Source organism: Desmodus rotundus, chromosome 8 (genome assembly GCF_022682495.2).
Source record: "Desmodus rotundus isolate HL8 chromosome 8, HLdesRot8A.1, whole genome shotgun sequence".
Classification (NCBI taxonomy): domain Eukaryota; kingdom Metazoa; phylum Chordata; class Mammalia; order Chiroptera; family Phyllostomidae; genus Desmodus; species Desmodus rotundus.
The window spans coordinates 71,903,348-71,930,726 of NC_071394.1; positions in this window are offsets into that span (position 1 = coordinate 71,903,348).

Sequence of the window (27,379 nt, forward strand, 5' to 3'; positions counted from 1 at the left end):
ACCAAATTCATTTCTTAAGTATACCTTTACCCACACATACGTATAATTTCTTAAGCCCTTCAGGCTTTCTAAAAAATTTAGCATGATGGATATCCTGAAGTTTATTGAGAAATAATTTAAAATGAGAGTTGATATATTCTGCAAGCTGGAAAAAGATAGTAACACCAGTGGCTTAGTATTTCAAAGTCTGATATAGGATTATACTACAGGAGACTGTTCTTTGTGGCGGGGGCCCAGCTGCCACTCGGAAAGGCCAGTGGAAAACCAGGTCCAGTACACAGGAGCCACGCCCATGGACAGGTTATCCTGTGGGGAATCAGGCCTGCATTGTACCTAGGCTGCACCCCGAGACTTGCTTTTTACTAAAACTCCCTCAACCTGAATTGAGGTAGCAAACGTTTACTGCATATCTTTAAAGTAACTTCCTAAAATCTATGTTAAACCTTTCAAGGACAAGTGTAACCAGTTCAACCACTTTTCCCTTTACATTTGCAAATATCCTTCCTTTTTGATGTAATTAGGAACATCCTCTCCTTTGTTTTCTGTAAAAGGTAACCACTTGAAGTGAACCTGTGCATAGTAAATGAGGACCATCCTCAATGTAATGTGCCCAAAAAAGCAATAAAAGCCTGTCAAGGCAAGGGTTGGGGCACTCTCGTCTTGAAAGAGTGTCTAAGGCCTTCCCAGGTGCTCTCCCTTTGAGAGAGTGGCCATGCTATCCCTTTTCCTCCATAGGACTCGGTAGTCAGTGTGAATTTGTCTCATCTCATCCATCATGTCGTGGACACTGCAGGTTGGTATCTCCACCAGCTGACGCCCTGAACAGAAACACAGGGCTATGAGCCGCCGTTGTGGACAACACACCATCTTGGTTGGAGTGTGCACATCAGCCCAAGTAAGGGCCGATGACACTGAGTGCTTTTTGGTTAGGTCATAGGGTGTGTTGGATTTCAGAGGAAAAGGGTTTTCTTCCTAGGTCGCCCTCACTTGTGACCACTTTGCAACTATACCTCCTTTAGTAAGGAGGAGGCTTGCCCTCTCTCCCAAGTATTTGCCACAATCTCACAGTCAGGGGTTGAACAGTTAAAAGTCACAAGGGCACTCGCTGCTATAAGTCACTGGTGAGAGGATTAGCTGGATGTGGACCGGGACAGAACACTAGGTTTCCTGCCAGCCGCAAGCAAAAGTCCACACAATGAAAGGCACACTGTAAAAATACTCACAAGCCTATCCCTGCGGCACAACCCCCAACTAGGTCTAGGCTTGGGAGAAAGAGCAAAGACTTTCCCTTTACTCAGCTTTAAAAACAGCAACTAGTTACAGGGATGTTTTAAAAGCATCTGAGCAATTTTTTTCTTTTAAGCCTCCTCTTGTGGTCCTTTCAATTTTGCCTTTTCCCTCCGTCCACCTGCATAAGGGAAAGTGGATAGTAAATGAGTGTTTTGGTTTTGACGGGACTCTGAAGATCACTTTCCAGAAGAATTTAGTGTTAGTCACAGGTTTTGTATGATAGCTTTTGACATTTGCCAAGCTCTGAAGACAAAAGGTAATTCCTCCCCTCGGCCAAGAAATTGGGTGTTCCCAGGTGAGTCAGAACCTTGCCAGGGTGTCTGGGATCAATTCCCAAGATGTGCAGGGGCCATTTAGGGACATCTGACACTGCTTAATTTAACTTCTGGCTCATCTGGGAAGTACCATGTAAAGGTTGGACACCTAGTGCTACAAGCCCCACCTTGCTGTCCTAAACACTGGGGGAGAACCTGAAACCCATAAGTGGGGTGAAGGTACTTGGAAAGTCCAGTATCCCTCTCCCTGACTGTCTTTCACTAACAGCATATTTTGACCCACCACACTATATTCCTCAATAGCTAACTAGTTAGGGTTCTGCACAGGTGGCAGAATCTGAAAAGACAACAGTCAAAAGTAAAAAGGAGCCCTTTAATAGCAAGTGTGGGCTCTGATTTATGTAAAGAACAGGACATTTACCTGTGGGTGTTACAGCAGCTCCTCCAGGGAGTGGGTTGCAAGGTGAAGGAACAGCATCTCATTCAATTTTCACAACCTATGAAGGAATACTACCCTGCTTTTCCTGACAAGGGAACCTTAGATGTAAAGGCTTGGGAAGATGTAGGAGATAGGTTAAGATCTTTACAGGACAGTGGTATTTCTATTGGAACTCAAAACTTAATAACTTGGGGGCTAGTCATGACTGTTCTCCTGCCCATATGGGCTAGGAGACCAGAACTAGTCACAAAGGAGGATAAGGAGTCTAGTTCAGAGGAGGAAGTCATATGTAGTATAGTGGAAGAACCAGCTATGAAAGTTCTGCCTACAGCCTCACCAGAGGACCTGATTCATAGCCATCGATCACTCCTTACTTCAACCCTGGGAGCATTCCTCCTTGCAGGAGGACCAAGAGAGCCAGAAAATTTATACAGCTATCTTGTTAGGGCCATGCGACGGTGCCTTCGGCAGGCAGCAGAGGCTGGGGATGTAGATGCCCTTTCACCCTTCCCCATTATAGTCAAGGGTCAAAGAAATGTCCATGAGCCCCTTCCTTTATCCCTTTACAAGGATGTAAAAAAGAGCATTAGAAAAAATTGGCTTCAGTCTCCTTATACTAATGGACTATTTCAAGCCATCACAGACAGCTATAGAATGGCCCCTTGTGACTGGATTGCTCTGGCCAGGACAGCCTTAACCCCAGCTCAGTTCACAGTCTGGCATTCGGAGTACTCTCAGCGAGCTGGCCACCCAGCAGCCAAGAATGCACAAATGAATAATCCTGTCACCCTCCCTGTGTTGCTTGGGTCTGGAGATTTTGCCACCACTGCGGATCAGCCTAGGCTTGATCCTCATGCTTCTAGTCACAGTGTTCAAATTGGTCTCAGAGCCATGAAGGCTGTGCCTGATTCACAGGCCAGGGAAATTTCTTCCTTTACCAGTATCCATCAGGGTGCTGCAGAGGCATATATTGACTTTATTGATCGCCTCCAAGAAGCTATTGAAAGCCAAATAGATAATGACAGAGCAGCCAAATCTCTTTTGTGGCAACTAGCTTATGAAAATGCTAACAAACACTGCAGGACCATTATAGGATCCCTGCAAACTACCACCAAAGACATCAGTGAGTTTATCAAGGCTTGCCAAGATGTTGGCACAGAGCAGCATAAGGTGATCCTGGCCAGCAAGATCCTGTGTTGTGGTGGAAATAGACAAATACACATGGACTACAGAAATCCTGTGGAGAAAAAGGGACAGCGTGGCCACTCTCTAAGTGAGAGAGGGCGAGAGGGCTAGAGAGAGCCCAAGAGAGCCAACCCCTGCCTAGACAGGCTTTTATTGCTTTTCTGGGCACAGTACATCAGGATGGTCCTCATTTACTATGCACAGGTTCACTGTAAGTGATTACCTTTTACAGACAACAAAGGACAGAATGCTGCTAATTACTTCAAAGAGAAGGATGTTATAGCTCAAGGGGGAAAGTGGTTGAACTGGTTACACTCCATACTTGGGAGGTTTAGCACAGACTTTAGGAAGTTAAAGATACTCAGTAAACATTTGCTGCCTCAATCCAGGGTGAGGGAGTTTTAGCAAAAGCAAGGCTCGTAGCAGTCTAGGTACAATGCAGGCCTGATTCCCCACGGGAGAACCTGTCCATGGGCATGGGTCCTGCCTGCCAAGTCTTGCACCCACTGGCTTTTCTGAGTGGGAGCTGGGCTACATTTCCCATGCGTGGAAAGGTTCCCTATAATAAGGCTTCTCTCTTAGCTGTTGCAATTAAGGGAGATCCCAGATGTTACAATTGTGGAAAGCTCCGTCACTGGTGCAAGGACTGTTTGTCCACACCACAAGGGAGAAAGGGTAATTGCAAGCTTTCCCTAAGGATTGTCCATGCTGTGGCAAGGACAGGCATCGTGCAAAGGAATGACGCTCTAAATTTGACAAAAACAGCCAACTTATTCAGGGAAACTTCTAAGGGAGCACCCGTTCCAGCACCCCCAACCCCAATTGCAGCTTTCAGAACAGCAATCAATATCAGGGAATGCAGGGAAATGCACATTTTCCGACCTTCATGCAGCCACCTGCGGAAGCACAGGGGTGGACTTGGTCATCGCCAACGAGCTCATCTTACAGGAACAGGATCAAGTAATTATGGCTCCCACTGGTGTCTGGGGACCTGTACCCCCAGGAACGGTTGGTTTAATCGCAGGGACATCCAGTATTACTACCAAAGGCATTTTTGTTCAGCCAGGGCTCATTGACTCAGACTATGAATGGGAAGTTAAAATCATACCTAAAGCTTCTGGTTATCATATTATTCCTGGCCAGATGCGTATTGCCCAGCTGCTCCTACTGCACTACGTAATCTCAAAGACTCAAAATACAGTGAGGGGAGAGAGAGGCTTTGGTAGTACAGACAATCAATCAGTTTTTTGGACAGAATCAATCAAATTAAATAAACCAACTTACAAATAAAGATAAAGGATAAGACCTTTCATGGTGTCGTAGATCAGGAGCTGACATCTCCATTACCTCAAATCAGTTTTGGCCTCCGAAGTGGGCCTCTAATAGACAGCAGAACTTCTGAGACAGGTCTTGGAGGAGTTTCTCAACCACAAGTCAGTGTATGGTCTCTTAAATGTTACAGAGCAGAACGACAGCTAGGGAGAATTTGACCATATATCCTGCCTATGCCCATTAATATTTGGGGCCATGATCTCCTCAGTCAGTGGGGGATGCAAATATCTCTGTCACATTTTCCCTAATGGCCACTGCTCTCATAACTCCCCTACCGCTTACCTGGCTCTCCAATACACCGGTACAGGTTGATCAGTGGCCACTTAAAGGAGAGCAACTTGAACAGACCTGCCTTTTAGTTAAACAACAATTAGAAGCAGGTCATATTGAACCCTCTAACAGCCGCTGGAATATGCCTCTTTTTGTTGTACCAAAGAAATCTGGCAAATGGAGGCTTATTCATGATCTAAGGAAAATCAATGAATCCCTCTAACCTATGGGCCCCCTACAGGCAGGAGCCCCCACTCCAGCTTGCATTCCAAAGGACTGGCCACTTTTAGTTATTGACCTAAAGGATTGGTTCTTTACAATCTCTTCAGCAGAAAAGGACCAGGAGTGTTTTGCATTTTCCCTCCTAGTCATTAACAATTCTCAGCCTTTACAGTGGTTTCAATGGAGAGTTTTGCCTTAGGGAATGCTTAACAGCCCAACTATCTGCCAGGGTTTCATTCAAACAGACATTCAGCCTGTAAGAGATCAATTCCCTAATTCTATTATCTATCATTATATGGATGACATCCTGATCGCAGCTCCTTCACAAGGTATTTTAGCAAAAACTGCTTCCTTTCTTAAAAATTCTGTAGCCTCTGCTGGGCTAGTAATTGCTCCAGAAAAAATCCAGCATTCAGAACCTTGGAAATCTTTAGGCTATATCTTTTTTAATAGGACAATCTGGACTCAAGTCCTTCAGATTAATCCACCCAAGGATTTAACTCTTAATCATCTCCAAGAACTCCTGGGAGTAATCAACTGGGTGTGACCCAGCCTTGGAATACCTACCGAACAATTAGCTATGTATTTAACGCCCTTAAAGGAGACCCAGATCTTAATTCCCCCAGAAAACTGTCCTCCGAGGCCCTACAAGAATTAAATATAATAAATCAACATATTCAGCAGTGACAACTAACTAGAATTAATTCACAGTTTCCTGTCCAGCTTTTCTGTTCCCCAACCTTAGGCACCCCAACGGGTCTTATAGGACAGCTGTCACCCTACTTAGCTATGATAGAATGGCTTTTTCTGTCTCATCAACCACAATATACTATTATCACCTATATAACTGCGTTGTGCCATCTTATTATAAAAGGACGTGAGCGAACACAGCACTTATTTGGATATGATCATGCCTCTGTTCACATCCCCATAACTCAAGTTTACTTACAACAATTGGCAACTCAATCTTTAGAATTTCAGTGTGCTATAGCTGATTTCGTAGGAGGACTAGAAATTAACCTGCCATCAGGGAAATTGCTTCAAAACATTCCATTCCTTCCAATAAGGCTAGCAGAAAAGGTCAACCCAATGCCAATAATTGGGGTGAAAACTGTGTTTCTTGATAGGTCCGGAAAAACCAGACAGGCTGCTGTTGCCTGCCAAGAGGACAAAAACTGGAGAAGTTTTGTATCCTCAGGACATTCCTCTACTCAAATGGCTGAGCTTTTCGCTGCAATCGTGGCCCTGCGGCAATGGCCCCAGGAACCTTTGAATACAGTCTGTGACTCAGGGTATACTGTTTATAATATTCTGCATCTAGATCAGGCATTAATTTACACTTCTATTGACCCCAATCTATTTAACCCCAATCTATTTTTGACCCTAAATCCCTCCTTGACAAATGAGAACACCCCCTCTTCATTACTCATATTCCATCCCATTCAGGCTTCCTGGCCCCCTGGTGGATGGTAAAAATTAGGCAGATGCCTTAGTCAGTGTCCTTATTGCCTTCCAGCAAACAACAGCTTCTCATCAGATTTTTCATCAAAATAGCCAGGCACTCGGAAAACAGTTGGACATTCTCTGCTACCAAGCTAAGCAAATTGTTAAAGAATGTCCTGATTGCCAAACCCTTAGGAAGGCACCCTCATCTACAGGAGTTAATCTTCGAGGACTAAGTTCTCAAATAATTTGGCAAACAGATATCACTCATTATGCTCCCTTTGGGAACTTCAAATACGTTCATATTTCTATTGATACTTATTCTGGTGCCCTACATGCATCTGCTTTAACAGGAGAATCTGCCATAAATATACAAGGCCATTGGCTTGAGGCCTTTAGTCATTTAGGTTGGCCTCAGCAAACTAAAACTGACAATGGCCCATTCTACTCAGGTTTTTCTTCAGCGTTGGAATATCCAACATAAAACAGGAATACCTTACAATCCAACCAGTCAGGCAATTGTAGAACAGGCTCATCACACTTTAAAAAATATTCTTAAAAAACAAAAAAAGGGGGAGTCATGAGTCCTGCCCCCAAATTTGATTATGTTAGCCATGTTTACATATAATTTTCTAAATTGTGATGAATCAATCTGTACTCCAATTGAGAAACATTTTCAGAAGAGCCAAAGTCATCTTATCTTCAGGTTTTATATAGAGATCAGTTGGGAGATTGCTTTCTCCAGGGCCCTGTAGATCTCTTAACATGGGGAAGAGGGTATGTATGTGTTTTCATTCCTACAGGTCCTGTCTGGCTACCGGCCAAAAGAATAAAGCCTTATTGTGAGTGAAATAGACACCAATCTCCGCTACCTGGAGGTGAGAACCCATTGACTGACAAACCAGATGGCCCAGCTGACCCTGAACAACCAGAAGGAAAATGGACACCCACACCGTGACTCATGGGCCTGGGTCCGCCAATGGAGGAGGAGGGGACCTGCCCCAATCACAGGGGCCAAGGCTCAAGTGCCTCCTGCAGAGGAAAACAACCCCTCAAAGTCCCATAATGTTCCCTTTAAGCGTGTCCCCACCACAAGGGGGGACATCAAGGCTCTTCGTGCTCGAGCAGAGGTCTTACTTAGCAAACAAAAAGTGTTCCAGACCCTCCTTGATAATCTACAATGGCCGAACCCTAAAAACTGGTTCAATGGACTGAATATATGAGTTTGGGTCATGGCAGCCCTTGGATGCCTCCTTGTCTTAATCCTTATTTGTGCTTTACGATGTATATGGAGGTTATTTGCTCAAGATTGCATTTGAGAACAGCAAATAGTAGGTTTCACTGGCTTAACAACTACAATTGTGTTCACAAACAAAAAAGGGGAGATGCTGGGAACCGCCCTGCCTGGTTTCAGAAGCTGTAACCTCCCATGGCTGAGGCTGAGTGAGAGACCTTGGGACCCTAAGCCACTGATGAGATGAAGCTTGTCTCCCTGGCAAGAGCAAGGCCTCTGCCCACTTTACTTCACCCTGCCTGGACCCAGTGCATGATCGGTTAGCCAATGATGGGTAAGATTCCTCAAGGGAGGGATGACCTAAGACAGGCATGGTCATGAGGGGGCCCTCAGGGAAGGACTTGGGGGGCTATAGAAAAAGGGGGTGATGGACCCTGACCCCTAGGTTTTGACATAGCCTGAGTCCTCATTCTGTCTGCAAGAAGTCTCCTAATGTCTTGGCTGCCTTACTTCCCCTACTCCACCTAAGTCTGAAACAATGCTGGAGGTGGATGTGGCCCTGTGCTGGAAAGGGCGGGTTTCCCAGGGAGATCAGGCCTGAGAAAGAATGCATAAAATCCTGTGAAACCTGCTTTGCTAATACCCTCAATTTAAATGATAAGGGTCCAAGCCTGAAATGAGCTTGTTTCCCCAAAGTTTTATGGCCCTTTAGCCATCTGACCCTGACTCTAAGCAAGCCCTCAGAGTTCTTTGAATGTTATTTATTGTTTGATCATTGCTGCCAGACAATGATTGATGGGCTTAATCTGAGAATGTGGTTCTTTGGAACCATTGGTTGCTTACCGATTATAATAATGCTCTATATACTTTGACCCATTTGCAGATTATTTTCCCAGGTCGTGTGAGGGACCAGCAAGTAGCAAGCTTTGTGGGATCTATAGCAATCCCAACTAAAAAGAAGGAGGGAAATGTAGGATACCGTTCTGCATGGCATGGGCCCAACTCCCACTTGGAAAGGCCAGTGGAAAGTCAGGTCCAGCACACAGGAGCCACACCCATGGACAGGTTATCCTATGGGGAATCAGGCCTGCATTGTACCTAGGCTGCACGAGACTTGCTTTTTACTAAAACTCCCTCACCCTGAAATGAGGCAGGAAATGTTTACTGCATACCTTTAAATAACTTCCTGAAATCTATGCTAAAACTTCCAAGGACAAGTCTCACCAGTTCAACCTCTTTTCCCTTTACATTTGCAAATATCCTTCCTTTTTGATGTAATTAGGAACATCCTCTCCTTTGTTTTCTGTAAAAGGTAATCACCTGAAGTGAACCTGTGCATAGTAAACAAGGACCATCCTCAATGTAATGTGCCCAGAAAAGCAATAAAAGCCTGTCAAGGCAAGGGTTGGGGTGCTCTCCCCTTGATAGAGTGGCAGTCCCATCCCTTTTCCTCCACAGGACTCAGTAGTCTGTGTGAATTTGTCTTGTCTTAGCCACAATGACACGGACACTGCAGGCCGGTGTCCACATCATGATCCTTCTTACTTTCTATATGTATGATAGAAAATACCGATTTGTCTAATATTCAGCTTATGATTATATCATGATTAATTCTATGCCCTATTAAATTAATACCCAATTTAAAATGTTACTTAACATTTTAAGTAATGGAAATCCAAAATGGTCGCAGAGTAGATGGAAGTTACACTAACTTCCTTCCAGGACGAAACTGGAATTACAATTAAATTACAGAAAAATCATCCTGGATAACCAACTGAAGACTAGCTGGAGAGATGTCTTATAACCCAGGGCTTAGAGAGAAAACCACACCACCACATAGAAACTGGTAGGAATTAGGGAGGTACAAGAAGATATTCTGGACTCACATGGGTGGTAGCTGAAGTTCCAGAGGGTTGTTTCAGAAACCAGGGGTTCCTCCTGAGAACTGGAATCTAAACACCAATCTGGGCTCCCAAGCCTAGAGTCCTAGAGTCACATAACATCTGGCTGTGAAAAGCAGCACAGTTTCTCTCGAACAGAGAGAGAAGGCTAGAGATTCAGACACCCTCTTCAAAGGCCAGTGCACAAAATTTTGTTTGTAGCCACATATTCTGGCCTCTAGCAGAAGGAGGGCAGAGCATATTCGAGCCATGTATGGAGAGTCTTGGGTTGGTGGATCTGGCTGAAGGGTCAGCAGCCAGGATCACAGTGCTCATTCATTCCTCATACTGCAGAAGCCATCTTTCTTGGCCAGAGCACTCCACACTATGTAACATCAGCCTAGGGGGAAGCAATAACCCCACATGCATGAATCCCTTTCACCATACCCTGTGGAGCTTAACCCCTGTTGAGGAGTACAGCCAGCTTTTTCTGTGGTTAAGCCTAGCAGACAGCCTGCAGGCAAAGGTGGAACTCTGGGTGCTTTGAGAGTTTAGCTGACCTTCTTGCAGGCCCTGAGCTGGTAAAAGCCAGCTATGTGCTCAGCTTTGTTCATTCAGCATGCACCTAGGCCTAGGAGAGGAAGCCACAAGCTGTGGATCACTGATAGCTCCAAACAAGTTGCCCAGAGCCACTCAAAGGCAATGTTGGACATAGGCCTGAACTGGAGCCTTTGCAGATCTACCTAATACACAGAAAAAAGCACAAAGAGGCAGCCAAAATGGGAAGCCAAAGAAACATGTCTTACATGAAAGAATAAGAAAATTATCCAGAAGAAGAGATAAATGAAATGGAGGCATCCATTTATTAGATATAGTGTTCAAAGTTAGCTTATAAGTATGATCACATCATTAAAAAACAAGAAACCATAAAAAAGTACCACTCAGAAATAAAGGATGCAGTAGCTGAAATAAATAATGCACGGGAAGAAATAAGCAGCAGGTTAGATGAAGCAAATGATCAAATCACTGATTTTAAGAAAAAGTAGAGAAAACACCCAAGCAGAACAACGACAACAAAACAATGAATTTTAAAAAATGAGGATAGGAGGGTGGGAAGATGTTGGCGAGATAGGTGGGAGCAGAATCCACTTCCCCTCAACACCAGTGAAATACCTAGCTGATCTGAGGAGCAGAGCGAACAGCCAACAGTATTCCAGCATATATGAAGATCAGAGACCAAAGATAGAGGACATTGAAAGATCAGACGGTAAGAAGAGTGCTTAAGGACAATAAGGTCCCTGGGACTAGCACGGGGACCAGGGCAGCTGAAGCCCCGGCCTGGGCGCAGGGTCTGCTGCAGGATTCTCAGGAGAGAGCCAGGCTGAGCTGCGTGAGCAGCCAGTGCTTGTTTGGACCAGGGTGGCTTGAATAGGAAGAACTTCTCAAAAAGGAAAAGAAAACAGAGGCACGTCGTTGCTAGGTAGAGAACTCTCTGCAGCAGCCGCAGCAGCCGCGGCCTCTGGTGCCCCTCCCCCCTCAGCCCTGGACTGTGAGCTTGGAAAAGCAGCCCCAGCGCTCACCTGAAGCCCGGCTGACGCGAGTCTAGGGGCCCACACCTGAAACCCCAGGTGGGTGGGCGCCCTGATAAGCGCCGGCTGCCTGGGAGCACAGACAAAAAGCTCCTGGGTGAGCACGCAACTGGATCAGTGGCTGGCTACCCCCGCGCAGAGACCCAAAGCAGGGGATCAGCAACCAACTGAAGTCCAAACACAACCCGATCAATGGCCTGGCTGCCTGCAGGCGACCACAGCCAAAAAAAGCACTGGTTCTGAAAACTCCTACATAGCCCCTGCACACAGAACTCTGCAGGGCCTACTGGCTCTCTAGGAGGAAGGCAGAAGGCCCAGCAGAGGGGAGCTGCAGGGCTAGGAGAGACTGCATTCCCCGGAAAGACTCGACCCAGTAGGGGGCTGAACTACCCCATAGCAGAACTGAAAGCCCCTAGCATCTAAGAGAGCAAAGAGCAAGAAGGTGAAATGTGAGTTGCCCCTAATTGGTGCAACTCAAGGACAGCCACAGCTGGTGAACTAAAGGCCTAGTGGGGAGCAGAAGGACCCAGAGGAAATAGACTGAACAACAGCGAAAAGTGTGGCTCAGGAAGGGAGAAAAGTGAAACCAATCCCTCCAACCACCGCCTCCCGTTCCACAGACAGGACGACCAGCAGAACTAACCTGACCAGTTTAAAGCCAGCAGAAGACCTTTATTTATTTATTTATTTATTTATTTATTTTTCTTTTTTTTTTCTTTTCCTTCTTCTTTTTTCTTTCCTTCTTTCCCCCTGAATTCCTTCTTCCTTTCTGTCCTTCCTTCTTTTTTTATTCCTTCTTCCTTCCATCCTTTACCTTTTTTATTCCTTCTTCCTGCCTTCTTTTATTTATTCCATTGTTTTAATTTTTGTTAAAAAATTCCTTCTTATCTTGCCTCCGATCTTTCTTTATTCCTACTCCCTTCCTTCCTTTCCTTTTCTATTCCATTTTTCCCTCCTTCCATTTTTTTTTTTTTTGCCCCCATTCCTCTTTTTCCCACAGGTGAGACAAGAAAACCTGGAGTGCTGAAAAGACCAGAGAAAGACTGTGTTACACCCATAAACGTCAGCTCAAGACCACTGAGCACAGGAGATTAAGGAGACAGCAACACTGAATCCCATTGGCATTCTACCATAGAAGTTCATACCATAAACCCAGGGAGTCAGAATACATCAATTTAAGAAGCAGAGGCTAACAAGAAGAGTCTCAAAAACAATGGGAAGACAAAGAAAAAATTCCCAAATGAAAGGAAAGGAGGAAGCCTCAGAAAGAATGCTAACTGAAAAAGAGGCAAGTCAACTATCAGATACTGAGTTCAAAGCAATGGTTATCAGGAAGCTCACTGAGCTCTCTGAGCTCAAAGAGAACTATCAGAAACTACATGGAAACTACAATGAACTCACTGCAAACTATATCAACATGAAAAAGGAAATAGAAATTATCAACAAGAGCCAAGAGGAAATGAAGAATACAATTTCTGAATTGAAGAACACAGTAGAAGGAATGAAAAGCAGACTTGATGAAGCAGAGGATCAGATCAGCGAGCTGGAGGACAAAGTAGAAAAAAAACACCCAGAAAGAGCAAGAAAAGGAAAAGAGGCTCAGAAAGAATGAAGAGGCAATAAGGGAAATGCAGGACAACATGAAACGTAACAATATCCATATAATAGGAATACCAGAAGGAGAAGAAGAAGAGCAAGGGATAGAAAACCTGTTTGAAAAAGTAATGATGGAAAATTTCCCTAATCTGATGACAGAAAAAGTCACCCAAATCCAGGAATCACAGAGAGTCCCAAGCAAGAGGAACCCAAAGAGATCCACTGCAAGACACATCATAATTAAAATGGCAAAATTCCAAGACAAAGAGAGGATCTTAAAGGCAGCAAGGGAGAAAGAGGAAGTAACATACAAGGGAGCCCCAATAAGGTTAGCAACTGACTTCTCAATAGAAACGCTCCAAGCCAGAAGAGAATGGCAAAAAATATTCCAAGTAACGAGAACCATAGGCCTGCAACCAAGACTACTTTACCCAGCAAGGCTCTCAATCAAGATAGAAGGCCAAATAAAGAGTTTCCCAGACAAAAGAAGTCTAAAAGAATACACTTCCACCAAAACAGCTCTGCAAGAGATGGTAAAGGGACTGCTTTAAGGAAAGGAAGGAAAAGAGAAAGACAGAGGAACACAGGTAGGAAAAAATGGCAATGAATAACTACCTATCGATAATAACCTTAAACGTAAATGGATTAAATAGTCCAATCAAAAGACATAGAATAGCTGAATGGATAAGAAAACATGACCCACACATATGCTGCCTACAAGAAACCCATCTCAGGACAAAAGACTTACACAGACTGAAAGTGAAGGGCTGGAAACAAATTTTCCAAGCAAACGGACAGGAAAAAAAATCTGGGGTAGCAATACTCATATCAGGCAAAATAGACTTCCAAAGAAGGGCCACAAAGAGAGACCCAGAAGGTCACTTCATAATACTCAAAGGAAGAATCCACCAAGAAGACATAAACATTGTAAATATATATGCACCCAACATAGGAGCACCCAAATACATAAAGAAAATCTTGGAGGATTTCAAGAAAGATATTGACAGCAACACAATTATAGTAGGGGATTTTAACACCCCACTATCAAAAATGGACAGGTCTTCCAAACAAAAGATCAACAAAGATATTGTGTCACTTAACAATACCCTAGAGGAAATGGACTTAACTGATATATACAGAGCTTTTCATCCCAAAGAAGCAAAATACACATTCTTTTCAAGTGTCCATGGAACTTTTTCAAAGATAGACCACATGATAGGACACAAAGCAAGCCTCAACAAATTCAAGAAAATTGAAATCATATCAAGCATCTTCTCTGACCACAAGGGTCAGAAACTAGAAACCAACCCCAAGGGTAAAAACCCAAAACACTCAAAATCATGGAGACTCAATAGCATGCTATTAAACAATGAATGGGTCAAGAACGAGATTAGGGAAGAAATCAAAAACTTCCTGGAAACAAATGAAAACGAACTCACAACAACCCAAAACCTATGGGACACAGCAAAGGCAGTCCTGAGAGGGAAGTTCATAGCAATACAGGCCTACCTGAAGAAGTTAGAAACAGTTCAAACAAACAACCTAACCCTATGCCTACAAGAACTGGAGGAACAACAACAAAGACAGCCCAGAGCAAGCAGAAGGAAGGAAATAACCAAGATTAGAGCAGAACTAAATGACATAGAGACTAAAAGCACAATTCAAAGGATCAATGAATCCAGGAGCTGGTTCTATGAAAATATAAACAAAATCAACAAGCCTTTAAGTAGTCTCATCAAGAAGAAAAGAGAGAGGATCCAAATAAACAGAATTAGAAATGAAAGAGGAGACATTACAACTGATACCACAGAAATACAAAGGATTGTAAGAAATTACTATGAAGACCTGTATGCTAAGAAATTTGAAAACCGAGATGAAATGGACACATTTCTAGAAAAATATAATCTTCCAAAACTGACTGAAGAAGAAGCAGAAAACCTGAACAGACCAACAACAGCAGAGGAAATTGAAGCAGTCATCAAAAAACTCCCATCACACAAAAGCCCTGGACCAGATGGTTTCACAGGAGAATTCTACAAAGCATTTAAGGAAGAGCTAACCCCTATCCTTCACAGACTATTGGAAAACATCCAAACTGATGGAAGACTCCCAAACTCTTTTTCTGAAGCCAGCATCATCCTAATCTCAAAACCAGATAAAGACACAAAGAAGAAAGAAAACTTCAGGTTAATATTGCTGATGAACATAGACGCTAAAATTCTCAACAAAATATTAGCAAACCGCATCCAGCAATACATTAAAAAGATCATCCACCATGACCAAGTGGGATTCATCCCAGGGATGCAAGGATGGTACAATATTCCCAAATCAATAAACATAATACATCACATCTATAACTGCAAAGACAAAAATCACATGATCATATCAATAGATGCGGAAAAAGCATTCGATAAGATACAGCACCCATTTCTGATAAAAACACTCAGCAAAGTGGGAATAAAGGGAGCAGTCCTCAACATAATAAAGGCCATATATGAGAGACCTACAGCCAACATCATACTCAATGGACAAAAACTTAGAGCTTTCCCACTAAGATCAGGAACAAGACAAGGATGCCCTCTCTCACCATTCCTATTCAACATAGTATTGGAAGTCCTAGCCACAGCAATCAGACAAGAAAAAGCAATAAAAGGCATCCAAATTGGAAAGGAGGAAATGAAACTGTCACTGTTTGCAGACGACATGATAGTGTACATGGAAAATCCTATGGACTCCACCAAAAAACTACTCGACCTAATAAATGAATTTGGCAAAACAGCTGGATACAAAGTCAATACTCAGAAATCAAAGGCATTCCTGTACCCCAACAACGAAACTGCAGAAACAGAAATCAGGAAAAAAATCCCATTTGATATAGCAACAAGAAAAATAAAGTACCTAGGAATAAACCTAACCAAGGAAGTAAAAGACCTGTACTCAGAAAACTACACAACACTGAAGAAAGAAATTAAGGAAGACACAAATGGAAGCATGTACCATGCTCATGGATTGGAAGAATTAACATCATCAAAATGGCCATAATACCCAAAGCAATTTATAGATTCAATGCAATCCCTATTGGAGTACCCATGACATATTTCACAGATATAGAACAAACATTTCAGAAATTCATATGGAACCATAAACGACCCCGAATAGCTGTAGCAATTTTGAGAAAGAAGAACAAAGCAGGAGGGATCACAATACCTGATATCAAACTGTATTACAAGGCCACTGTCATCAAAACAGCCTGGTACTGGCATAAAAACAGGCACATAGACCAATGGAACAGTACAGAGAGCTCAGAAATAAACTCAAGTCTATACGGTCAATTAATATTTGACAAAGGAGGCAGAAGCATAAAATGGAGCAAAAACAGCCTCTTCAACAGATAGTGTTGGGAGATCTGGACAGCTACGTGCAAAAAAATGAAACTCAATCACCAATTTACGCCATACACGAAAATAAACTCAAGATCGATAAAAGACTGAAATATAAGTCGTAACACCATAAAAGTCCTTGAGGACAACAGTGGCAGGAAAATCTCAGACATTCCACGCAGCAACATCCTCACAGACACATCCCCTAAAGCAAAGGACATAAAGGAAAGAATAAACAAATGGGACTTCATCAAAATAAAAAGCTTCTTCATGGCTAAAGAAAACAGCACCAAATTACAAAGAGAACCAACAGTATGGGAAAACATATTTGCCAATGATACCTCAGACAAGGGCCTGATCTCCAAAATATGTAAAGAACTCACACGACTCCACTCCAGGAAGACAAACAATCCAATTAAAAAATGGGCAAAGGACTTGAACAGACAATTCTCCAAGGAAGACATACAGAGGGCCCAGAGACATATGAAAAGATGCTCAGCATCACTCGCCATCAGAGAGATGTAAATTAAAACCACAATGAGGTCCCATCTTACACCAGTCAGAGTGGCCAGCATAAAGAAATCCACAAACAAATGTTGGAGAGGATGCGGAGAAAAGGGAACCCTAGTGCACTGTTGGTGGGAATACAGACTGGTGAGGCACTGTGGAAAACGGTTTGGAATTTCCTCAGAAAACTAAAAGTGGAACTGCCCTTTGACCCAGCCATTCCGCTGCTGGGATTATACCCTAAGAACCCTGAAACACCAATCCAAAAGAACCTGTGCACCCCAATGTTCATAGCAGCACAATTTATAATAGCCAAGTACTGGAAGCAACCTAAGTGCCCATCAGCAAACGAGTGGATCACAAAACTATGATACATTTACACAATGGAATTCTACGCAGCAGAGAGAAAGAAGGAGCTTATACCCTTTGCAACAGCATGGATGAAACTGGAGAGCATTATGCTAAGTGAAATAAGCCAGGCGGTGAGGGACAAATACCATATGATCTCACCTTTAACTGGAACGTAATCAATATAAGAAAAAAGCAAACAAAATATAACCAGAGTCATTGAAGTTAAGAACAATCTAACAATAGCCAGGGTGGGGCGGGGGCAGTGGGAAGAGGGGATTATAGGAACTACTATAAAGGACACATGAACAAAACCAAGGCGGGGGTGGAAGTGGGGGAGGGAGGTGGGTTCAGCTGGGGTGGGGTGGAAGGATGGGGAGAAAAGGCATACAACTGTAATTGAATAACAATAAAAATTAAAAAAAAATGAGGATAGTTTGCCCTGGCTGGTGTGTTTCAATAGATAGAGTGCCAGGCTGTGAGCCCATGGGTCTCCGGTTCGATTCCTGGTCAGGGCACATGCCTAGGTTGTGGGCCAGGTCCCCCCTGCGGGGTGCTCAAGAGAGAACCACACATTGATGTTTCTCTCCTTCTCTGTCTCCCTTTCCCCCTCTCTAAAAATACATAAATAAAATCTGTATAAAAATTTAAAAATGTGGGTAGTTTAAGGGATCTTTTGACAACATGAGCTGTAACATTTGCATCATAAAAATACCAGAAAAAAAAGAGAACAAGAGATCAAGAACATGGTTGAAGAAATAATGACCAAAAATTTCCTAACCAGGTGAAGAAAAAAGACACACAAGTGCCAGAAATGCAGAGAGTTCCAAATAAGATAGACACAGAGGCTCAGACCAAGACACATCATAATTAAAAGAGCAATACTTAAAGACAAGGAGAGCATCTTAAAAGCCACAAGAGAAAAGTGATTAGTTACCTACAAGGGAGCGCCCATAAGACTGTCATCTGAAATATGAAATATATCTCAAAAGAAATATTTCAGGCCAGAAGGGATTGACATGAAATATGCAGTGCAATATAAAATAAGGACCTATGACCAAGTTACTTTACCCAGCAAGGCTATCATTTAAAATCAAGGAAAAATAAAGAGCTTCCCATACAATAAAATACTAAACTAGTATTCCAACAAATGTTAAAGGGCTTGCTTTAAGAAAAAGAGAAAAAAAACAGAAAAAAAGTTAAAAAAAATAAAGTGTCAATAATTATGTATCTATCAAAAATCACTTTAAATGTAAGTGGCTTAAATACTCCAATCAAAAGATATAAGGTAGTTGAATAGACAAGAAAGCAAGACCCATACATACGAACTTCAAGAGATCCACCTTTGAAAAAAAGCTACACACAGAGTAAAAGTAAATGGATGTAAAAGGTATTTCATGCTCCAATCACAGAACACACAGGCCAGAAATAAAACCACATCTTTATATCAATTAAAATTTGACAGAGGAGGCAAAAATATACAATGGGCTACAGATGGTTTATTTAATATATGGTGTTGGGAAAATTCAACAGATACATGTAAAAAATGAAACTAAACTACCTTCTTACACCATACACAAGGACAAATTCTCAATGCACTAAAGTCTTAAACATTTGACTTAAAACCATAAAAATCCTAGAAGAAAACATAGTCAGTAAAATCTTGGACATTGGTAATAGCAATATTTTTCTGATATAACTCTTCTAGCAAGGAAAACAAAAGAAAAAATAAGCAAATGAGACTATGTCAAACTCAAAATGTGTTGTCCCAAAAATAAAACCATCAACAAAATGAAAGGACAACCCACTGAATGGGCGAAGGTGTTCACCAATGATACAACTGCTAAGGGGTTAATATCCAAAATTCATACAGAACTTATACAACTCAACACCAAAAACCAAACAATCCAATTTAAAAAAGGACCTGAATAGACACTTCTCCAAAGAGAATGTACAGATAGCCCATAGACATACGAAAAGATGTTAACCACTACTAATCATCAGAGAGATGCAAATTAAAACCACAATGAGATATTACTTCACACCTCTCAGAATGGTATCATCAGTAAATCAACAAATAACAAGTGCTGGCAAGGCTGTGGAGAAAGGGGAACATTTTTGCACTGTTGGTGGGAATGCAGATTGGTGCAGACACTGTGGAAAGTAGTATGAAGTTACCTGAAAAAATTAAAAATGGAATTACCCCATGAAGGAGCAATTCCATTTCAGGGAGTTTATCCAAATAAACATGAAACACTAATTTGAAAGAATATATGCATTCCTATGTTCATTGCAGCATGATGTATAATCACTAAGATATGGCAGCAGCCCAGGTGTCCATCAGTAGATGAGTGGTTAAAACAGCTATGGTACATGTACACAATGGAATACTACTTAGCTGTAAGAAAAGAAGAAATCTTACCCTTTTTGACAACATGGATAGACCTGGACAACATTATGCTAAGTGAAATAAACCAGTCAGAGAAAGACAAATAACATATGATTTCACTCATATGTTGAATCTAATGAAGTAACTGATATAATAAGCAAAATAGATTCAGAGGTAGAGAATAGGCTGATTGCTCTCCAGGTGGAGGTCAGGGTTGATGGAATAAAAAAGTGAGAGAACTCATGGAGATGGACAACAGTGTGGTGATGGGGGAGGGGGGGAGGAAGGTAAGAGGTAGAAGCAGATAGAAGGGGAATAAATGGTAGTAGAAATAAATGCAATAAAAGTAATCTATTAAAATGTTATTTAACTTTATCCTTTACAATTATTATTTAAAAATTAAGTTAAAGTGTATTTTAGAGACTTCTGTCTCATGACTAAAGTTACTTGGGAATATGTATATCTACAAAAAATTTATCCTGAGTTATTAGCATACAGGATGGGGAAAAATTAGGTTTATAGTTATGAGTATGCAAAACACAGAGTTTATTCTTATGTTATTATTCATTAATTATTGAATTATTTTCCATACCAACAACTATAAACCTGTTTTTGCCCCACCCTGTGTTTGTTAATGGTGTCTTACAGTACACAATCAGAGAATTTTCACACTTTTACAAACCATTTAGAGCATAACCTAGAAATAGCTGCTCCTATATGGATGAAGAGTGTGACATAGATAAAATTTTTAAAAATTTATCTCATGTTGCTTCGATTTTGAAGATGTCTAAAAATTCTACGTTGTGGGCTTCTGCTTCTGAGTAGGATGTAGTGGATTACTGCCAAAGGATATTCTCACTGACAATTAGACAATGCTGAGTAATTGAAAAAATTGTTTTTTATAGGCATCAGAGAGCAACAAAAAGCCAATGGACTACAAGGTACAAGGGAGGAGAACCAGCAGAAGATAAGTTAATAAGTTGATGAGCAATCATTTTCCTGGAATTGTCATACTGGGCACATACTGGTGCAAGCAGAAAGCCACTATAGAAAGAGCAAAAGAAAAGTATTCAGTGGTACAATAAAGCCAGAATAAAAAAAATCGAAGACTTGAGGGATTTCAAATAGCCCATTTCTACATAAATTGATTAATAAAATGCAGTTTGAGAGGCTAAAGAAATAGACCAAAGAATTCTGAAAGGAAGAATGAAAAATTCCACAATTTTGCAGATTTAGGAAACAAAGACCTGGGGAGAAGGCCTGAAAATGAATTGAGCAACAGATGAAAACCCTTAAAGGAGGGATGGATCAGCACTGAAGATTTGCAACTAATGTTACCTGTGTGCACTTACTGATTCTAGATGCAGCTGAAGCTAAGAATACAGAAAGCTACACTTGAGGGAGAAGAAACTATGATTTTGGATATTTATGTGGGACTGACTAATTAGATTGGAAACTTAGAAACCTCCAACACATGGTCTTAATAAAGATTTACTAAATTTGAAGCTGCATAAAGTAAATAGTCAAAGAGCTAGGCTGAACAATTTGAAGGGCAGAACTGAAACTTCCATAGAGATAGACTGAATTTGCAAAACCTATAGCCCAGTTCCAAAGCAGCTGAATCCCTGATTTTTTAGCCAGTCAGCCCCTCATATATCTGCCTAAGCAGAGGAAAGAGGAGTCTTCTTCTGTGGAAGTTAACATTTGGAGTCTCTAGAGGCTTTTTATACACACTGTCTTACATACAATCAAAAATTATTATACACAAGAAGCAGAATAACTATAATCAATATCCAAAAGCAAAATAGACAATAGAAACAAACCCATAGATAATATAGATGCTGACATTAGCAGACCAAGTCTTTAAAATTGGTATGATTAATATGCTAAAGGAAATAGAGAAAAAAATGGTCAAAATATAGGAAGGAGAAGTTCAAAATGCATATTTGAATCTATAAAGAATGATTACAAAGGACAGTTTAGCATTAAAATAAATTATCTGAATTTAGGAACTCGCTGGAGGGATTTAATACAGTGGAAGGCATGACTGATAAACTAAAAGAGGTTAATAAAACTTTATTTAGTTCAAAATGAAACAGCAAGAAAAAAGGATGTAAAGAACATAAAAGAGCACAAGAGACATGTGATACAGTTGATAGTAGTGCCATATGTGACACTGGAGTCCCAGAGGAGAGGAGAAAGTTGATGGAAAAGTTCTCTAACAAATAAAAGATGTCAACATAAATACTTGAGAAACTTAGAGAACCCTAAAAAGCTTTTTAAAACTCCAAAAGAATATGAGAATCAGAGAGGTACAGAATCATACTCTTGCCGGCTTTGTATATTGTGACATTGTGAGAGGGACTGTGCAGAACAGGTAGTTAATAAATCTTTCTTGAAATAATCACTTTCCTTCATAGCTTTCCACATCCACCATTATTTTTGCAAATATGTCTGTAGATACTTTACATGATTAAACCTGTGAATCAATTACCTCCTAGAATTGTGGCATATTCTTATGAAAAGAGACTTTAGAAATCCTATAGTAAATAGTTTAAAATTGAACTTTGCTGGTTTTCAGGGCTTTGATTTTGTTCCATTAAAGAGGGTTTTGATAGAAAAGAAAGAGACCGGGCAGGAGGGCTCAGGAGTACCCACCCCTGCTTTACACAAAGTCACCCTGCTTTTATCTGTTTTTCTGGTTTGCACTTGCATTTCACTGGAAAAAAATACGTTCTTCAGATTAAAAAAATGGCTGTGGAATCATGAATCTATTGCACACCTCGCCACCACACACACTTTATATAACAGGCAATACAATTGAGGCCTGGAGACACAATATGACCTTCTCAAGGTTACATTGCTAATTAATGGCAGAACAGGAACCAGACTAAATGTCTCTGGACTTCTGGTTCATGGCCTTTTCTAATGTATCATACTGTTTCTCCTCATCTAAGAATTTATGCAAAAAAGGGTACTTTTGTAACATAATCATTAATATGAGATTTTCTACCACGTTACTTAAATATTTGCTCTGAAATCTTACAAACCCATTGTTTTTCTTTCGCTGCAAAAGAGGCATAATTAAATGTTGTTGTTCCTTCCACTCTTTTCCTCTCTTTTCATAATCTTTGTCTCTCTTTGTCTTCCTACTTCTCTCATACATGTTTGAATGATGTGGCCATAAGCTTGTGCCATATGGATATGACTATGACCATCTTAGCTCATGTTAACACTTGCCGATCTCAGTTTTAGGTTCAAATTTAGATAAAGGCCTATTTATTCTAAACTTTTTTTGAATGGCATCACAGGGCAGTCGTTTGTTATTTCAAGTGTCCCTAACACTAAACATACTTTTTTGTACTTGCCCTTATATTTTTTTTTAAAATTAATGTCTACTTTTTAAAAGTTAATGAAATAGGCACAATAAATATTTGCACAAAATTCAAAATATACCAAAGGGTACAGAGACATAAATAACTTGTCATCTCATCCATGTCCTCCACACAAAAATTCATCTCTTCAGGGATAACAAATTTCCTTATGTGTACCTATAAACATGTTTTTACTCTCTATATGAATGTTATTCTTTTTTTTTAAAGATTTTATTTACTTATTTTTAAAAAGAGGGGAAGGGAAGAAGGAAGAGAGGGAAGAAAATGTCAATGTTTGGTTGCCTCTTGCACACTCCCAGCTGGGGACCTGACCTGCAACCCAGACATGTGTCCTGACTGGGAATTGAACCAAAGACTCTTTGGTTTGAAGGCTGGCACTCAATCCACTGAGCCACACCAGCCAGGGCTATTTTGCTCTTTTAAAACAGAAATAGAGGTATACTATAACTCTGTTCTGCACATTGCTGTTTTCATTTAAGAATATTTTTAAAGCCTTGGCTGGTGTAGCTCAGTGAATTGAGTGCAGGCTGTGAACCAAAGCGTTGCCGGTTTGATTCCTAGTCAGGGCACATGCCTGGGTTGCGGACCAGATCCCCAGTAGGGGGCACGCAAGAAGTGATCACACACTGACATTTCTCTCTCTCTTTTTCTCCTTCCCTTCCCCTCTCTCTAAAAATAAATAAATACAATCTTTATTAAAAAGTTTTTTAAAAAAGAATATGTTTAGATAAAACTCTTTATTTGTACTCACACAGATGCTTCATTCTTCTAATGCCTGTATAGTATTCCATTTTACTAACGCACTGAAATATATTTAACATGTTCTCTACTAATGGACATTCAGGGTTTTTCCAATGTTTCTACATAGCAAGAAGAGCCCCAATGAGGAAATTGCATTTTGCCCCTATGTGAGAATATCTTAGAAATGAAAGTATATGTTCATTTTTTGAATAGATAGTGCTAAATTGTACTCCAAGGAGATTATAACAAATTATACTTCTACCCATATAATATTCACAACAATTTATATTCACATCCTTGCTAACAAGATGGTTATAAAACATTATTAAAATTTTGGTAGGTGAAAGGATATCTCATGAATTTGAATTTATCTTATAAGAAGTGTAGATGAGCAGTTTTTCAAATGTTCCACAGTTGTATTTCCTTTTCTTTTGTCCATTTTCCCACTAGGTTAGAGACATTTTTCTTTTTAAAAAAATATTTTATCTTTCAGCCCTGGCTGGTGTAGTTCAGTGGATTGAGTGCAGTCTGTGAACCAAAGGGTCACTGGTTCAATTCCCAGTCAGGGCACATGACTGGGTTGCAGGCCAGGTACCCAGTGGGGACCATGTGAGAGGCAACCACACATTGATGTTTCTCTCCCTCTGTTTCTCCCTCTTTTCCCCTCTCTCTAAAAATAAATAAATAAAACCTTTAAAAATATATTTTATTTTTCTTTATTTTTAGAGAGGGAGGGTAAGAGAGGGAAGAAGAGGGGGAGAGAAACATCAATGAAAGAGAGAAATATCAATTGGTTGCCTCTCACACATGCCCCAACCAGGGACTTGGCCTTCAATCCAGGCTGTGAATCTAACCTATGACCTTTTGCTTTGGGGAACAACACTCAACCAACTTAGCCACACTGCACAGGGCATAGATATTGTTCTTATTGATTTGTAGAAATATTATATGTATTAAAAATTAGTTCTTGACTATGGTATGAGTTAGAAAAATATATTTTGATTTCTTGTTTATTTTTTGACATTGTATGACACTCTTTGCCATGTGAATTTTTTTCATTTTTTAAAATGGTTTTTGATTTCCCACCAACATGGAGGTGTAGGTAGAAACACTGTGTCTCTTCGCACAACCAAAAGGAGGACAACAAATTTTAAAAGAAAAAACAACCAGAACTGACAGGAAATTGAACTATATGGAAGTCTGACAACCAAGGAGTTAAAGAAGAAACACTCATAAAGACCAGTAGGATGGGCAGAGATGGGCAGCCGGGTGGAGAGAACTTACAGCAAGGCAGCAGCTGGTGGACTGAGGCAGGCAAGCTGGCGGCGGGCAGACTGGACACAATATGATTTCTGCCCAGTGCTCTGAATGTCAAAATCAAGAAATTCAGTGAAGTGTGAGTAAATGGCCAGAGTAACTATGATTCTCTTAAGGTAGCCAAATGCCTCACTGTCTACTTAGTGATATGCATGAGTGGATGAATGAGATTCCTACTGTCCCTATCTACTATCCCGCAAAACCATAGTCAAGGGAATGGGGTTGGAAGAATCAGAAGGAAAACAAGATTCCATTGAGCTTGACTTTAGTATAGCACAGTGAAGAGACATGGAAAGTATAAAATAAGTAGGAAGCCCTGGCATACTCCTGTCCCCAAGGGAGAGGGGATAGGGCAGGGTCTGTTGGTCTTGCTGATATCAAAATATACTACAAAGCCACTATAATCAAAATATCTGTTCTAAGAACAGATACATAGATCAATGGAACAGAATACAGAGCCCAGAAATAAACCCATGCCTCCATGGTCGATTAATATTTGACAAAGGAGGCAAGAACATATAATGGAGTAAAGACAGTCTCATTAATAAATGGTGTTAGGAGAACTAGTACTCGCAAAAAAAAAAAATTAAACTAGACCAACTTACACCATATACCAAAATAAACTCATAATGGATAAAGGACTTAAATACAAGTCATGATAACATAAAAGTCCTAGAGGAAACTATACGCAGTAAAATTTCAGGTATCTCGAGTAGAAATATTTTTGCCTATATATCTCCTAGGGTAAGAGAAACAAAGGAAAAAGTAAACAAATGGCAATACATCAAATTAAAAAGCTTCTGCACAGCTAAATTAACCATGATCAAAATGAAAAAGGAACCTACTGTATGGGAAAACGTATTTGTCAATAATATGTTGGACAAGGGTTTAATCTCCAAAATGTATAAGAACTCATACAGTTCAACACCAAGAACACAATCCAGTTAAAAAATGGGCAAAGGACCTGAATAGACATTTCTCCAAGGAAGACATACAGAGGGCCAAGAGGCATATAAAAAAATGCTCAACATCACTCACCATCAAAGAGATGCAAATTAAAACCACAATGAGATCACCCCACAATAGTCAGAATGTCCATCACTAATAAATCAACAAACAACCAGTGCTGGTGAGGATGTGGAGAAAAGGGAACCCTAGTGCGCTGTTGGGAGGACTGCAGACTAGTGCAGCCACTGTGGAAAACAGTATGGAGTTTCATCAAAAAATTAAAAGTGAAGCTGTCTTTTGACCCAGCAATTCCATTTCTGGGATATATCCAGAGAACCCTGAAACACCAATTCAAAAGAAGATATGCACCCATATGTACATAGTAATGCTATTTATAGTAGCCAAACATTGGAAACAGCCTAAGTACCCATCAGCAAATGAGTGGATAAAAAAATGGTGGTACCTTTACATAATGGAATACTATACAGCAGTAAAAAAAAAAAAAGAAAGGGAAGTCTTAGTTTTCATGACAGCATGGATAAACTGCAGAATATTATGCTAATGGAAATAAGCCAGTCAATGAAAGACAAATACCATATGATCTCACTTATAACTGGAAGCTACTGAACAAAGTAAACTAATAAGCAAAAGAGAATTAGAAGCACAGAAACATGGGGCAGCTGTAAAAGGGATGGTGAAGACTAAATGAAAGATGAAGAGATTAGACAAAGAACATATATTCATGATCCACGGACAGGAACAAAGGTGTGGGGATTGACTATAGAAATGGGGGGCAAGGTGGGTAGAAGAGGGAAAAATTGGGACAACTGTAATAGCACAAATGATAAAAAGGGTTTAACTTTCCAAAAAAGTTGACACAATGTTGAGCATAAAGTTAGCTCTCAATAAATGTTAAGTGTACTGAAATGATACAGACAACATAGTACTATAATAGTCAGCTTTAATAAAATACACGGATGTTAGGTTAATTTCATCTTACAGTTCTTCCTTTTTTCAAGCTCAAATGAGTAATTTAATTGATTCAATCTTTTTCTTTCTAGCTAATGTTGTTGGAATACCTATTTTCATAAATAAATTGATTTCTTAAGTATAATAATTTATATTTGTATTTGTTGTTTTCTCATTAGTATTATATATTTTAATGTCAGAGATAATAACTTGTAAAAATTAGTAAAAAACAGAAATTAATACAGAACAAAGGAAGTCACATAAATTCTCTTAGAAAAATATAGAAAATACTTTTGTTTCTATATTCATGTTACAAACTCAGTATTCTCTCTAATATGGATACTACAAAGCAGGGTTTGGAAACCACATTAAAAAGAAAACTATGCATTAGATGAAGAATAAAGAAATCATAATAAAATATGCTTTAATTAGAAAAATGTCTACGGAAATTAAAAAGAAACAATAATGACCACAAGTTATTAAAGTCCCTGGACAGCAGACATAATGCCTATCAATATTTTATGCATATTTTATTTGCCTATGTGTTCTGAAGTTCAATAAAAATTACATGTTGCTATGGAAACATGAAAAATCACAGATACCTGCTCTACTCAGAGGTATGACATTTCA